Genomic DNA, 12,723 nt, shown 5'->3' with positions numbered 1-12,723 from the left:
AGAGTCCCACACTCAGTACCTGCTGCCCCACTCACAGCCCCACTAGTCGTGGGGGAGAGAAGCCAATCAAATTGGAGCTCCGGGAGGCTCGCTGTCAAAAGAGTTCCAACCCCCCACAACGCTCAGAGCATCCAGGAAACACCAGGGTGAGGGGACGAAGAGAGAGCCCCTCCTCTAGATTGTCGGGCTCAACGGGTAGTGATCAATGGCTCCATGTCTAGTTGGCAGCCGGTGTCAAGTGGAGTGCCCCAGGGGTCGGTCCTGGGGCCGATTTTGTTCAATATCTTCATAAATGATCTGGAGGATGGTGTGGATTGCACTCTCAGCAAATTTGCGGATGATACTAAACTGGGAGGAGTGGTAGACACGTTGGAGGGCAGAGATAGGATACAGAGGGACCTAGACAAATTGGAGGATTGGGCCAAAAGAAACCTGATGAGGTTCAATAAGGATAAGTTCAGGGTCCTGCACTTAGGACGGAAGAACCCAATGCACAGCTACAGACTAGGGACCGAATGGCTAGGCAGCAGTTCTGCGGAAAAGGACCTAGGGGTGACAGTGGACGAGAAGCTGGATACGAGTCAGCAGTGTGCCCTTGTTGCCAAGAAGGCCAATGGCATTTTGGGATGTATAAGTAGGGGCATAGCGAGCAGATCGAGGGACGTGATCGTTCCCCTCTATTCGACATTGGTGAGGCCTCATCTGGAGTACTGTGTCCAGTTTTGGGCCCCACACTACAAGAAGGATAAATTGGAGAGAGTCCAGTGAAGGGCAACAAAAATGATTAGGGGTCTGGAACACATGACTTATGAGGAGAGGCTGAGGGAACTGGGATTGTTTAGTCTGCAGAAGAGAAGAATGAGGGGGGATTTGATAGCTGCTTTCAACTACCTGAGAGGTGGTTCCAGAGAGGATGGTTCTAGACTATTCTCAGTGGTAGAAGATGACAGGACAAGGAGTAATGGTCTCAAGTTGCAGTGGGGGAGGTTTAGGTTGGATATTAGGAAAATCTTTTTCACTAGGAGGGTGGTGAAGCACTGGAATGCGTTACCTAGGGACGTGGTAGAATCTCCTTCCTTAGAAGTTTTTAAGGTCAGGCTTGACAAAGCCCTGGTTGGGATGATTTAATTGGGGATTGGTCCTGCTTTGAGCAGGGGGTTGGACTAGATGACCTCCTGAGGTCCCTTCCAACCCTGATATTCTATGATTCTCTCTCCCAGCTGATCCATCATACACCTACTAGCCACAGACTGATACAGGAGATGGAGCCCTTAGCAGTGTCCAGGGAGAGCTCCCTGGTAGGAAGCCCAACACCCTCCTCATTGTGAGGAGCTGGATATGAGGGAGGGGTATCTCCCCTAAGTCTGACTGGTGGGTGCCCCCAACATATGTCTCAGCAGCTGCTGGTTAGTCGGGTCAGGCTCCAACACTATGAGTCTGGTCAGTTTTCCCAGCTCCATGTAGGTGGGTTATTTTCTGTTTCACAAATCATGCCATTTCCACCTCCGAACCTCATGGGTCTGTTCCTAGAATTTAGGCCACTTATTAAACAACTCCCAGCAGCTTTGCCACCCTCTGTCCTCCTCCCTTTCTCCACCCTGTGCATTTCCTGCCCCGCTCCAACCTCCAAACCAGACGGTGCAAACCTTCCCATCTCCGGTGTATTTGCTGTCCCTCTCCCTCCTTCAGGAACCCAGCAGGAGCCCCCTGATAATCCCTACATGACCTGGCTCCTCTGCAGCCATTTCTCTCCCCTGTCCCACAGGAGGATGGGATGAGCTGGAGGGAAACATGGACGTCATTCTGCAGCCTGGCTGGGTGAGAAGGGACATTCTGGACGTTTCAGAACAGGCTTTAGTTAATTTCACATCACGATTCCCCCAGGCCCTTTCCCTGCAGACAGACATACCTGCTGCAAAAATGCTTTATCACTTTATTACAGTGTGGACCTGGCCCCTCTTGCCAGGCTAAGCCCAGAGAGAATTTTTTAACCTTCCTTCCCTCACCCCGTAACAAAGTCTCTGAACACAATGCTAGAAAAGAGCAGAACCAAAGGAGTCACTGTGGGGGATTCCCTCGGACATGGACCCCAGGGCAGCCACACCCCAGCAGGGGGAATATGGAGTCAGGAACTGGCTTTTCCTCTTTCTGATCCTTCCCTGGGCAGAATCACTTTCCAGTGAACAAGAAATGCTGCAATACATGTGTCTGGGTGGACTAGAGAGCTGGAAATCTCTCCCCCCACTCATTTCTACCACTGCCCCTTTCAGTCTCTCCTTCCCCTGCCCTCTCTCCCTGCCCCTCTGGCTGAGAAAGTCCCATTCCTGGGTTCTTTGCTCTCCCATGCTGGATTTACTTCTGGCAATTGCTAATGGGAGGAAAAATGAGGAGGGGCTGTTTGTGGAGAGTCAATTTCATGCCAGTCCCCAGCACTTTCCCTGAGGTCTTTCAGTTACCTGTAGTCCGTGGCTGAGAATTTAGTATTAACGGGCCCAGGACTGCCCTACGGTGCTAGTACCGGCTGGAGAAAGGTATCACCTGGGCTGGACAGAGAAGAAGCTTTAACATCACTTCCCAGCACAGAACCCCCGCTAGGGGAGAAGCAGCTCCGAAGCCTGGTCTCCCAGATCAAAATGGAGGCTGCAGCGTGTGACCCAGGGAGCTGAACCCCAATATCCTGAGCAGAGAGGGACAAAGCGTTTGAGCAGCCTTCCCTCCTTTAGCTCTATGGGGAGAGCAGCGAATGAGACCACCTCCTCACAGGGAGAATTGCTCATCTCATTTGCCCCACTGTCCATCTGGAGTCACTCCTTGTCTTTCCATGCAGTGACTCTGGAGTAACAATGGTCTCAATGAAACCAGATTTCAGAAAGAGTGAGTCCACAACACTGTGGAAGAGATCATTGTGTGGCAATGCTAACCCCTTTCCCACCTCCCTCACCCCGCAGATCTAGGACAAGGACGCAGGGAACGAATTTTCCCCACAGAACCAGAAGTTCCTGCAGTTTTCAAGAGAGGAGAAAAGCAAAATCTGTGTTTGATAAGTGGATAGAAAGTTATCACAGTGACTGGGCATGGCTGAGAAATGACAGGCAGTGCTTGGAGCCAGGATTCTGACACAAGCTGATCAGGGAGAAGGAGCATGTTTGGAGCAGCCCCCACAGCCAGGGTCCCCCAGACACCCCCCAGTACCAAGAGCCCAGACCCCCCCAGCCAGGATGCCACCAGATATTCCCAGGGACCCAGCCCCCAGAGTCCATGACCAGGTACCCCAGATGCCCCTCAGGGCCCCAGCAGCCAGGGAACCCTCACCAGACCTTCACTGCAAGCCTCAGAATCCCAAAGGGTTCCCTCACCAACAGCCCCCAGCAGCCAGGGGACCCCACCCCAAAGGGACCCCCCACTGGGAACTCAGCCTCTCACTGCTTGCCTGGGATTCCCCCACTGCCTGCTAGGACCCCTGCCTGTCCTCCATCAGGATCTGCCAGGCCGTTTGCCTGGGACCCCCTCCTCCTCCCAGCGGGACCACCTGATGCTTTACAGTGGGACCCCTCACGCTGTTTGCCTGGCATCCCCTGACCTAGCACTGGAGATTCCACCCTCCCACCTCTGTGTACTGGGCATGGCAACGATCCCAGGAGCCAGCGGGTGAAGCTCAGACATAGCCCTTGGCACAGCACCAGGCACCATCTAACCCCCTGCCCCAACTCCCCAAGAGTCGCCCACCCCCACTGTTTTGTGGCCAACAGGCCTCCTGCAACACCCACCTCCAGGACCCATAGCCTTAGCGCTGGACACATCAGAACTACCTCCTGAAACCCCAAACCTCCAGAACCCACCAACCTGACTAGGGTACCCCCTGCCCAGTCACCCAGAGGCCTCCCACTACCACAATGCCCCTTCAGCTCCAGCTGCAATCTCCCCACACAGACACGCATTCCCCCCGCCCCCCGAACAGTGTTAACTCATAGAATATCAGGGTTGGAAGGGACCTCAGGAGGTCATCTAGTCCAACCCCCTGCTCAAAGTAGGACCAATCCCCAACTAAATCATCCCAGCCAGGGCTTTGTCAAGCCTGACCTTAAAAACGTCTAAGGAAGGGGATTGCACCACCTCCCTAGGTAACGCATTCCAGTGCTTCACCACCCTCCTAGTGAAAAAGTTTTTCCTAATATCCAACCTAAACCTCCCCCACTGCAACTTGAGACCATTACTCCTTGTTCTGTCATCTGCTACCACTGAGAACAGTCTCGAGCCATCCTCTCTGAAACCCCCTTTCAGGTAGTTGAAAGCAGCTATCAAATCCCCCCTCATTCTTCTCTTCTGCAGACTAAACAATCCCAGTTCCCTCAGCCTCTCCTCAGAAGTCATGTGCTCCAGACCCCTAATCATTTTTGTTGCCCTCTGCTGGACTCTCTCCAATTTTTCCACATCCTTCTTGTAGTGTGGGGCCCAAAACTGGACGCAGTACTCCAGATGAGGCCTCACCAATGTCGAATAGAGGGGAACGATCACGTCCCTCGATCTGCTGGCAATGCCCCTACTTATACACCCCAAAATGCCATTGGCCTTCTTGGCAACAAGGGCACACTGTTGACTCATATCCAGCTTCTGGTCCACTGTCACCCCTAGGTCCTTTACTGCAGAACTGCTGCCAAGCCATTCGGTCCCTAGTCTGTAGCAGTGCATTGGATTCTTCCGTCCTAAGTGCAGGACTCTGCACTTGTCTTTTTTGAACCTCATCAGATTTCTATTGCCCCAATCCTCTAATTTGTCTAGGTCCCCCTGTATCCTATCCCTATCCTCCAGCATATCTACCTCTCCTTCCAGTTTAGTGTCATCTGCAAACTTGCTGAGGGTGCAGTCCGCACCATCCTTCAGATCATTAATGAAGATACTGAACAAAACCAGCTCCAGGACCGACCTTTGGGGCACTCCGCTTGATACCGGCTGCCAACTGGACATGGAACCGTTAATCACTACCCGTTGATGTAGCCAGCTTTCTATCCACCTTATAGTCCATTCATCCAGCCCATACTTCTTTAACTTGCTGCCAAGAATACTGTGAGAGACCATATCAAAAGCTTTGCTAAAGTCAAGGAACACCACGTCCACTGCTTTCCCCTCACCCACAGAGCCAGTTATCTCATCATAGAAGGCAATTAGATTAGTCAGGCCTTGGTGAATCCATGCTGACTGTTCCTGATCACTTTCCTCTCCTCTAAGTGCTTCAGAATTGATTCCTTGAGGACCTGCTCCATGATTTTTCCAGGGACTGAGGTGAGGCTGACTGGCCTGTAATTCATAGAATCATATAATCAAAGAATATGAGGGTTGGAAGGGATGTCAGGAGGTCATCTAGTCCAACCCCATGCTCAAATCAGGACCAATCCCCAATTTTTGCCCCAGATCCCTCAATGGCCCCCTCAAGGATTGAACTCACAACCCTGGGTTTAGCAGGCCAATGCCCAAACCACTGAGCTTTCCCTCCCCCCAGAGCCTCCTTCTTCCCTTTTTAAAGATGGGCACTACACAGTCACAGTGTGTGACTAGTGGATAGGATGTCATCACTGCCCACTGCTGGCCATTCACACAGGCAGAAGGAGCCCTGGGGGATGCTTCTTTAACAGGGTAATGGAAGGCATGGAGGGCCAAAATAGGTAAGAAATTTCCATGCCCTGTCACTAGCAAATAATAGCCACCAGGGATCCACCCCAGAAGTGGCTACATCTTAGCACTGTGGGAAGCAACCTCTCACGGAGACCATTTGTCATGGGGTTTGGGATACTTCTGGACCCACGCTGCACTCCGAATGACCTCCTCATCTGGTGCCAGCTGGAGAAAAGAAAAGGGTCCAGCCAACTCTCCTACCAGCAGCTGATCCCCCACACAGGGGGAGGCCTCTGGCTTTGATGTGTATTAAATACGTGGCTGGTCTCTTTCATCGGCAAACATTTTAGCTGACATAAAGGGGGGAACAAACGATTCTCAAAGAAGAAGGGGGGGATGATCATCACCGGGCAATTTAACCCCCAGGTTGGAGAACGACTCAGGGCAACAGGTTCCCTCCAAGGAAGGAGAAGTTGCTGGGATTTAGGAACATGTGGAAGAGCCCCAAACCCAAGAGGATTTTTAATTGATATTTGATAATGACATAGAAAGAGGCGAAACCTGAGATAGGAGATCAATGTTCAGAAATGAATGAGGAAAAAGGGTGGAAATCGGAGGGATTTTGAATGCATTTTTGTAAATTAGAGAGGGGAAAGTGGAAAATCAGAGGGATTTTATATCAGTTGTTGATATGAGGTAAAATTGGAGCGTGTTTCACATGAATATTTGATAAATGAATAGAGAGGATATGGGCAACATTGGCAAGCATTTTATATCCATATTCAAGAATCTGACAAAAGATATAAATCTGAGATTTTCTTAGTATTTTATAAGTAGAGAGACGGGAAAATCTCAGGGCATATTCAATTAGAAATAGACAACTAGACAAAAGTAGGGAAAATGTTTAGGGTATTTTATATGGATCTTTGAGATTTGCAGAAAAAAGTGTCAAACTATGCAATTGAGAACATGAGGGAAAAACACCAAGATCGGAGGGGATTTTATATTGCTATTAAATAATTAAAGGGAAAAGGGGGGCTGTTTGAAGGGATTTTATATGACTGTCCAATACATAAACAGAAAGTGATGGTGTCCCCCCCCACCACCATTCACGTGGGCAGCAGGGAGCCCTCTGAGGAGCTGATTGAAGAGGGCAAGGGAGGGGGAGCTGGAGGCTGGTGAGGGGCCAGCAGTGGGGGATGGGCAGGTGACTAGCAACTGATGGCTGGGGGCAACTGTGTTGGCAGTTCGGGGGCAGCGATTGGGAAAGCGGGGTCTGGGGCTGTGCCCATGGGGGACACGTGCTCCTCCCTTCCCCGCCCACCCCCACTCCGGGGGCAGCCATGTTTTGGGGAATGACTCCAGGCAACAGTTTCCCACCTAAACAAGGACAAATCGCTGCAGATAAAACGGGTGGGAAAATCCCCCCACATCGGAGGAGATTTTAAACGGACATTTGAGAATTAGGGAGAGACCGGGGGGGATGAGGAGAGACGAGAGCGCGGATCATTTGAGGGGAAAGGGGGGGAATCGCCCCGGAGTTTGCAGCCACGTGTGAGATGCTGAGAGAGAAAAGGGGCAGAACCGGAGGGAATTTGTACCCGGGCTGAGAGGCAAGTGGCACAAACAGGGACAGGATCCAATTAACCCCCCCCTTCCCCCGCCCGCCACTTCCCCCCCGGGAATTCAACCCCCCCCCGACCTTCCCCCCCCCGCAACTCCGGCTTCTCCCCCCCCGCCCGGCACCCCCCAGGGGACCCCCCGCCGGGCCCCAGTCTCTGCCCCCCCATCCCAGCGGGCCGGGGGCAGATCCTGGCGGCGGCTCCGCTGGGGCTGAGGCGGCTCCGAGGCTTCTCCCCGGTTCCCGGGGGCAGAGAGTCGGTTTCCGGCCCCCCCCCCCGGGGTCTCTCACTCACCGGGGGGCTCCGGCTGGGGGCGGGGGCGGGCAGGGCCCGGGGCTGCCCAGGGGGCTGGTCCCGGCTGGAGAGAGCCCCCCCCGGCCGGGCACGGGGGGGTTAATGACGGGCCCCCCAGCAGGGACCCCAGGGCAGCCGCTGCCCAGCCCGGGCTCCCGGGTCCCACGGAGGCAGCAGCGGAAGTGACGTTGGTCTTGGAGGCGGACGAGCAGGGCTCCCACGGAGCATGCGCAGTAACAGCTGCTGAATCTCTCCCTTACCTGTGCTGGAGACGGCAGAAGCCGCCCCCCGGCGCAGGCTGGGAGAGGAAGTTTCTGAGTTCCCAGGAGCGGAAGTGACATTGGGCAGGGGGGGCGGAGGAACCCGGCTGCGAAGGCGCGGGGCGCTGCGGCTCTACCTGGCTCGTGCGGGGCCGTTGGAGCCTCTCCCGGACGCGGAGGAGGGTTTTGTGTCTCCCGGCTCTGGGCATGCGCAGAGGCAGAGCTCACCCGCGGCGGCGGCCGGGCTGGGCCGCAGGGGCTGTGCCGGGGAGACCGTCATTCACCCCCCCGGGCCCGGCCCGGGCCCCGCGCCCGCCCTGGGGCCGCCCCGCTGCGGAGCTGCAGCCTCCAGGCCCCGGAGCGAGCCCCGGGGCCGGGCGGTGACTCTGCCCCAGTGTCCGGGGGGGGGGACCAGCCCCCCCGGGGTCCCTGCGTGGGGCCGGGCGGGGGGAGCCGGCGGGGGGGGACCTGGGGACAGGGGCGGGGGGAAAATGTCGGCGCAGCCCGGGCATGGCCGGGGGGTGGGGGAAGAGCCGGGGCCCCCCGAGGGGCGGGGAGGGAAAGGGGGGGCTGAGATCCCCTCGGATTTACCGCTGCCCCCCCGGGGCTCCCCCGCTCCCGCCCTGCCCCCTTTCTCTCCCGGCAGCGACGAGCAGCAGCCCGGGTGACCCCCCCCCGTCCCCCCTCCCTGAGACGGGCTCTGCCCCCCCCGTACCCCGTTTCCTCCCCACCTCGCCCGTGGCCAGTTCAAATCTCAGCCTTGGGGGGGGGGTGTCCCCCCCACTTTACCTGCAGTGACTTGTCCCAGTTTAGGGGGGAATCGTTCCCCGGGGTGATTCTGAAACGGGCAGAGGCGGGCAGAGCCCGAGACAGGGACACCGCTGGGCTGGGCTGGGCTGGAGGGGCCGTGCTCTGCTGGCCACAGAAAGGCCCAGGAAGGGGAGGGAGGAACAAGATAGCTCAGGGGTTTGAGCATTGGCCTGCTAAACCCAGGGTTGTGAGTTCAATCTTTGAGGGGGCCGTTTAGGGCTCTGGGGCAAAAATTGGGGCTTGGTCCTGCTTTGAGCCGGGTATGGGACTAGATGACCTCCTGAGGTCCCTTCCAACCCTAATAGTCTATGCTTCAACCCCCAACTTTGTTGTGGTCGCTTAGTGCAGGGGCTAGGGTGTCCCCTCTCCGGGGACGCTTCCCTGACCCACTGATCATTACATGCACTTGAAAGCAAATTTATTCAACCAAAATCAATTTTTAAAAATAAGGAAAAAATAGGAAAGGTTAAAGGAAAACACATCACCCCACTCCGTGGAACGGGGACATCACAACCAGTGTGCCTGGAATGCCAGGGAAGTTCAGTCTGTTCCTCCAAAGTCCCAGGCTCCTTCTCAGGCCCTGGCTGTGCTGCAGGGATGCTGCAGCTCAGACACTTGATCTGGCTGTGGCCACACGCTCTCAGGCTCTAGGTGGCAGGACCCTTCTTCCCAGCATCGCCACCGCCCCTCCCCCCCCCCGTCGGGGTTATGATCCTCCCCCTCCCCCAGTCTGACCTGCAAGGCCTCTTGGCTGGGGGCATCTCCCTACGCTGGGCCCGCTGCCCAAGGTCCCCCTCAGTGCACCCGGCTCCAGACTGTTCCAGCCCCAGCTCCACCACTGTGCCACAGCTCCAGTTCTACTCTTACTTACCGCTGCTGCTGCTCTGTCTCCAGCCCCCCTGGCTATGGTTCCTGCAGCTCTGCTCCCCACAGAGGTCTGACTCTGCTCCCAGAACTGACTTCCTTCATGGGCTGCTTTCCTGGCCCCTCTGGCTCTGGCACAGCTCTGCTCCCCAGCCCAGCCCAGGACCCTGCTTTCTCCTTAGCTTGGCCCCACTCTGTCTGACCCAGGCAATTCCAGCTCACACGGAGGACGGGAACCCCAGGCCTCCTGACTAGCCTGGCCCCCCTGTCACTCAGGCTGACCTAGAGCATTGGCCTTTCCCCGTTGTTCCAGAGGGCTGTCAGTCTCAGGGTCCTGATTTCCCATCGACCCTTCCCCTTTCTTTTGGTACTGGGAGCTAGCTAACCAAAACACCCCCACTGAGTTTTAGTGAGGGGACTACAGTCGCCTTACATATGAAAACTTAAAGAAGTAAGAGACAACCATCTGAAACCCAGAAATACACTGGGTACTTTGTTCTGTGACTGCAGAGGTATTAACAGAGCATTGAACATGAAATGATCTTTAACAATGTGGTCTCACTACTTACATTAAAGAAATCCATTCCACCTTGGTTTAGTAGAGGGACCTCTGATTGACCAATAAGAATCTGGTGTTGCAGGTCCCCATAGTGCAATCTATATTTGCTTCTCCCTTGTCAGTGTAGCTTTTATTTTGGTGAGTTTTGCACAGAGATGCAGGAATATGGACTTGAGCATCCAAAAGTTCTGTAGCCACTGTTCATTAGCCCAAACCTTCATTATTGCAGAAGATTTTTGCCATTTGGAAGGATGTAAGATGACACAATATTAATACACACACTGAATATTTGTGAGTCAACTTCTACACACAAGCAATGATGTGTGAACATGGGACACTAAGGGCTGGATTAACAGTCAAAATAAATGCAGCAAAAGGCAATTCTCATTGCTGGATCAAATGCAAAGGAATTGTTGAAAACAGGACAGGAAATCAGTTATACTGGAAGTCACATGGCCAAACAAAATAAACTTGTGCTATTAAAAGAAAAAGAAAGGTAGAATTAAAAACTCCTAATTACAAATCAAAGTACAAAAACCATACCAAGTGCTATAATAGAAACACAGATGGAATTCCTAAAACCAATAACTACTTAATTTTTTTTGATGAGCATTAGCTATTAAAATAAGAAATAAAGAGCACCATGACATGCATTGCACAATGATAATACAGATAAATGACAAAGTGTTCAGAGTAATAGAAATAACATTTTTAAAGGAGCAAAACTATAATTAAAATGGATTACAAGGAAGAGAGCACAATTCAGGGAATCACAGCAGCAAATAAGACAAATTTGTGAACTATTATGAGACTTCATGTAGACATACAATGATAAGAGACTCTCTTAAATACCCAAAATGTGTTTCACAGAGTTTGAGGGAACGGAGGTAATTTATTTCACTGCATCAAGTCTCTGTAGTACTAAAGTAGCACCAGGGACAGCAGGTTTTTATATTTTTTGGCGGCGTCCAAAACAGGTCCAAGGAAGCTTTGCTGTGGGAGGGGGTTTGGGGTCAGTCCTGGGTTTACAATGGTGCCAATGGCACTGTGGCACCAGGCCCACACTGGGAAGGGGTCCATTATGGACCCCTCTAACCAATCCACACAGCCGGATCTGGCCCCTCACCTCCCATTGGGGCTGGCTATTGTGGATGGGGGGAGGGGGGTCAGGGTGTGGGAGAGTAGGTCTCTAGAGGCTCTGGGGGGGGATGCTCGGAAGTGGGGAAGGTTTGGATGTTTTGGGGGGGCTTTGGGGGGCACTGGGGAGATTTGTGTGTGTTGAGGGGCTGTGCAGTGGGGGAGATCTGTGTGTGTCGGGGTGCTGGGAAGTGGGGGGGGGGTCCGTGCAGTTGTGGCAGTGCTGGGGCTGTGTGGGGCAGAGCACTGGGCCGTGAGGGGATCTGTGGGGGGCGGTTCTGGGTGGGGGGGCTGCAGCAGGAACGTGGCCCCGCAGCACTGGGATAAGATAGGTCTGAGCACGGACAGTCCAGGGATGGGGACCCCAGGAACCGGCCCCCTGCTCCCGGGCTGACATGCCGCGTCCTGGGGGGGACCTAAAAACGCCCCTGCCCCCGCCCCGCCCCATCGTTGCGAGCACAGCAGCGGGCTCATCCCATGGGGTAACCATGACCCCCTCTCCCCCTCCGGAAACGGGGGTTTTGTCCCGGCACGGGGCCGGGCAGCGGCTCCCCCCCAACCCCGACTTTTCCCCTTCAGCCCCTCTCCTGCAGCTCCCCACAGTAGCTTGATCCTCCCCCCGGCCAGAAAATTTCTGCCCCTGCTCAGCCCCTGCACCCGCCCCCTTGTAATCCCTCCGAGGAGCAGGCGGCCGCGCGCCAGGAGAAGTGAGGGCAGAGAGCGGGCAGGGGCGACAGCGAGGGTCACTGCGCATGCGCACTTCGGGTGAGCCGAGCCAGCGTCGGGAGGGGCCAGCAGCGGAAGGGGCGGGGCCTGTGCCTCTGCCGGCTGCTCGCGCGCTCTCCGGAGCTAGAGTCCTTGTTCCAGGCGGTGCAACTCCCCCCCCCCCAGCTCGGCTGGCCCCGGGGCCCTCCCGTACCTGGGCTGGAGAGGGCGGAGGTACCCCCCTGGGGCAGGCTGGGAGGTGCAGTTCCTGAGTCTCATTGGAGCGGAAGTGACGTTGGGCGGGGGTGGGAGGAAGACCCGCGCTGCGGCTCTGCCCGGCTCGTGCGGGGGCGTTGGAGCCTCTCCCAGAGGCGGAGAAGGGTTTTGTGTCGTCCGTCTGTGGGCATGCGCAGATCCGGGCCGGGGCGGGGGGGGGAAGAGGAGAGTCGGGCATGCGCAGAGGCAGAGCTCACCCGGGGCTGCGGGGCCGGGCTGAGCCGCAGGGGCTGTGCCGGGGAGACCGTCATTCACCCCCCCGGGCCCGGCCCGGGCCCCGCGCCCGCCCTGGGGCCGCCCCGCTGCGGAGCTGCAGCCTCCAGGTACCGGAGCGAGCCCCGGGGCCGGGCGGTGACTCTGCCCCAGTGTCCGGGGGGGGACCAGCCCCCCCGGGGTCCCTGCGTGGGGCCGGGCGGGGGGAGCCGGCGGGGGGGGACCTGGGGACAGGGGCGGGGGGAAATGTCGGCGCAGCCCGGGCATGGCCGGGGGGGGGGGGAGAAGAGCCGGGGTCCCCCGAGGGGCGGGGAGGGAAAGGGGGGGCTGAGATCCCCTCGGATTTACCGCTGCCCCCCCGGGACCCCCCCGC

At 56.0% G+C, this 12,723-nt stretch overlaps 1 protein-coding gene across 3 annotated transcripts in view; it reads left to right on the top strand.

Annotated features, from left to right (window-relative positions):
* Positions 1 to 12,376: 12,376 nt before the first annotated feature.
* LOC141978970 (uncharacterized) overlaps positions 12,377 to 12,723 on the top strand; it is a 36,042-nt gene continuing 35,695 nt past the window's right edge. Inside the window, exon 1 of one of the 3 annotated variants that reach the window (XM_074941398.1) lies at positions 12,377 to 12,460. The gene's annotated coding sequence lies outside the window, so the exon portion shown is untranslated. The remainder of the gene's footprint in view (positions 12,461 to 12,723) is intronic. The other 2 variants (XM_074941399.1, XM_074941400.1) reach the window with 2 other exon arrangements.

This window comes from Natator depressus, chromosome 28 (assembly GCF_965152275.1).
Source record: "Natator depressus isolate rNatDep1 chromosome 28, rNatDep2.hap1, whole genome shotgun sequence".
NCBI lineage: Eukaryota > Metazoa > Chordata > Testudines > Cheloniidae > Natator > Natator depressus.
This window is presented reverse-complemented; position numbering and strand designations above follow the sequence as displayed.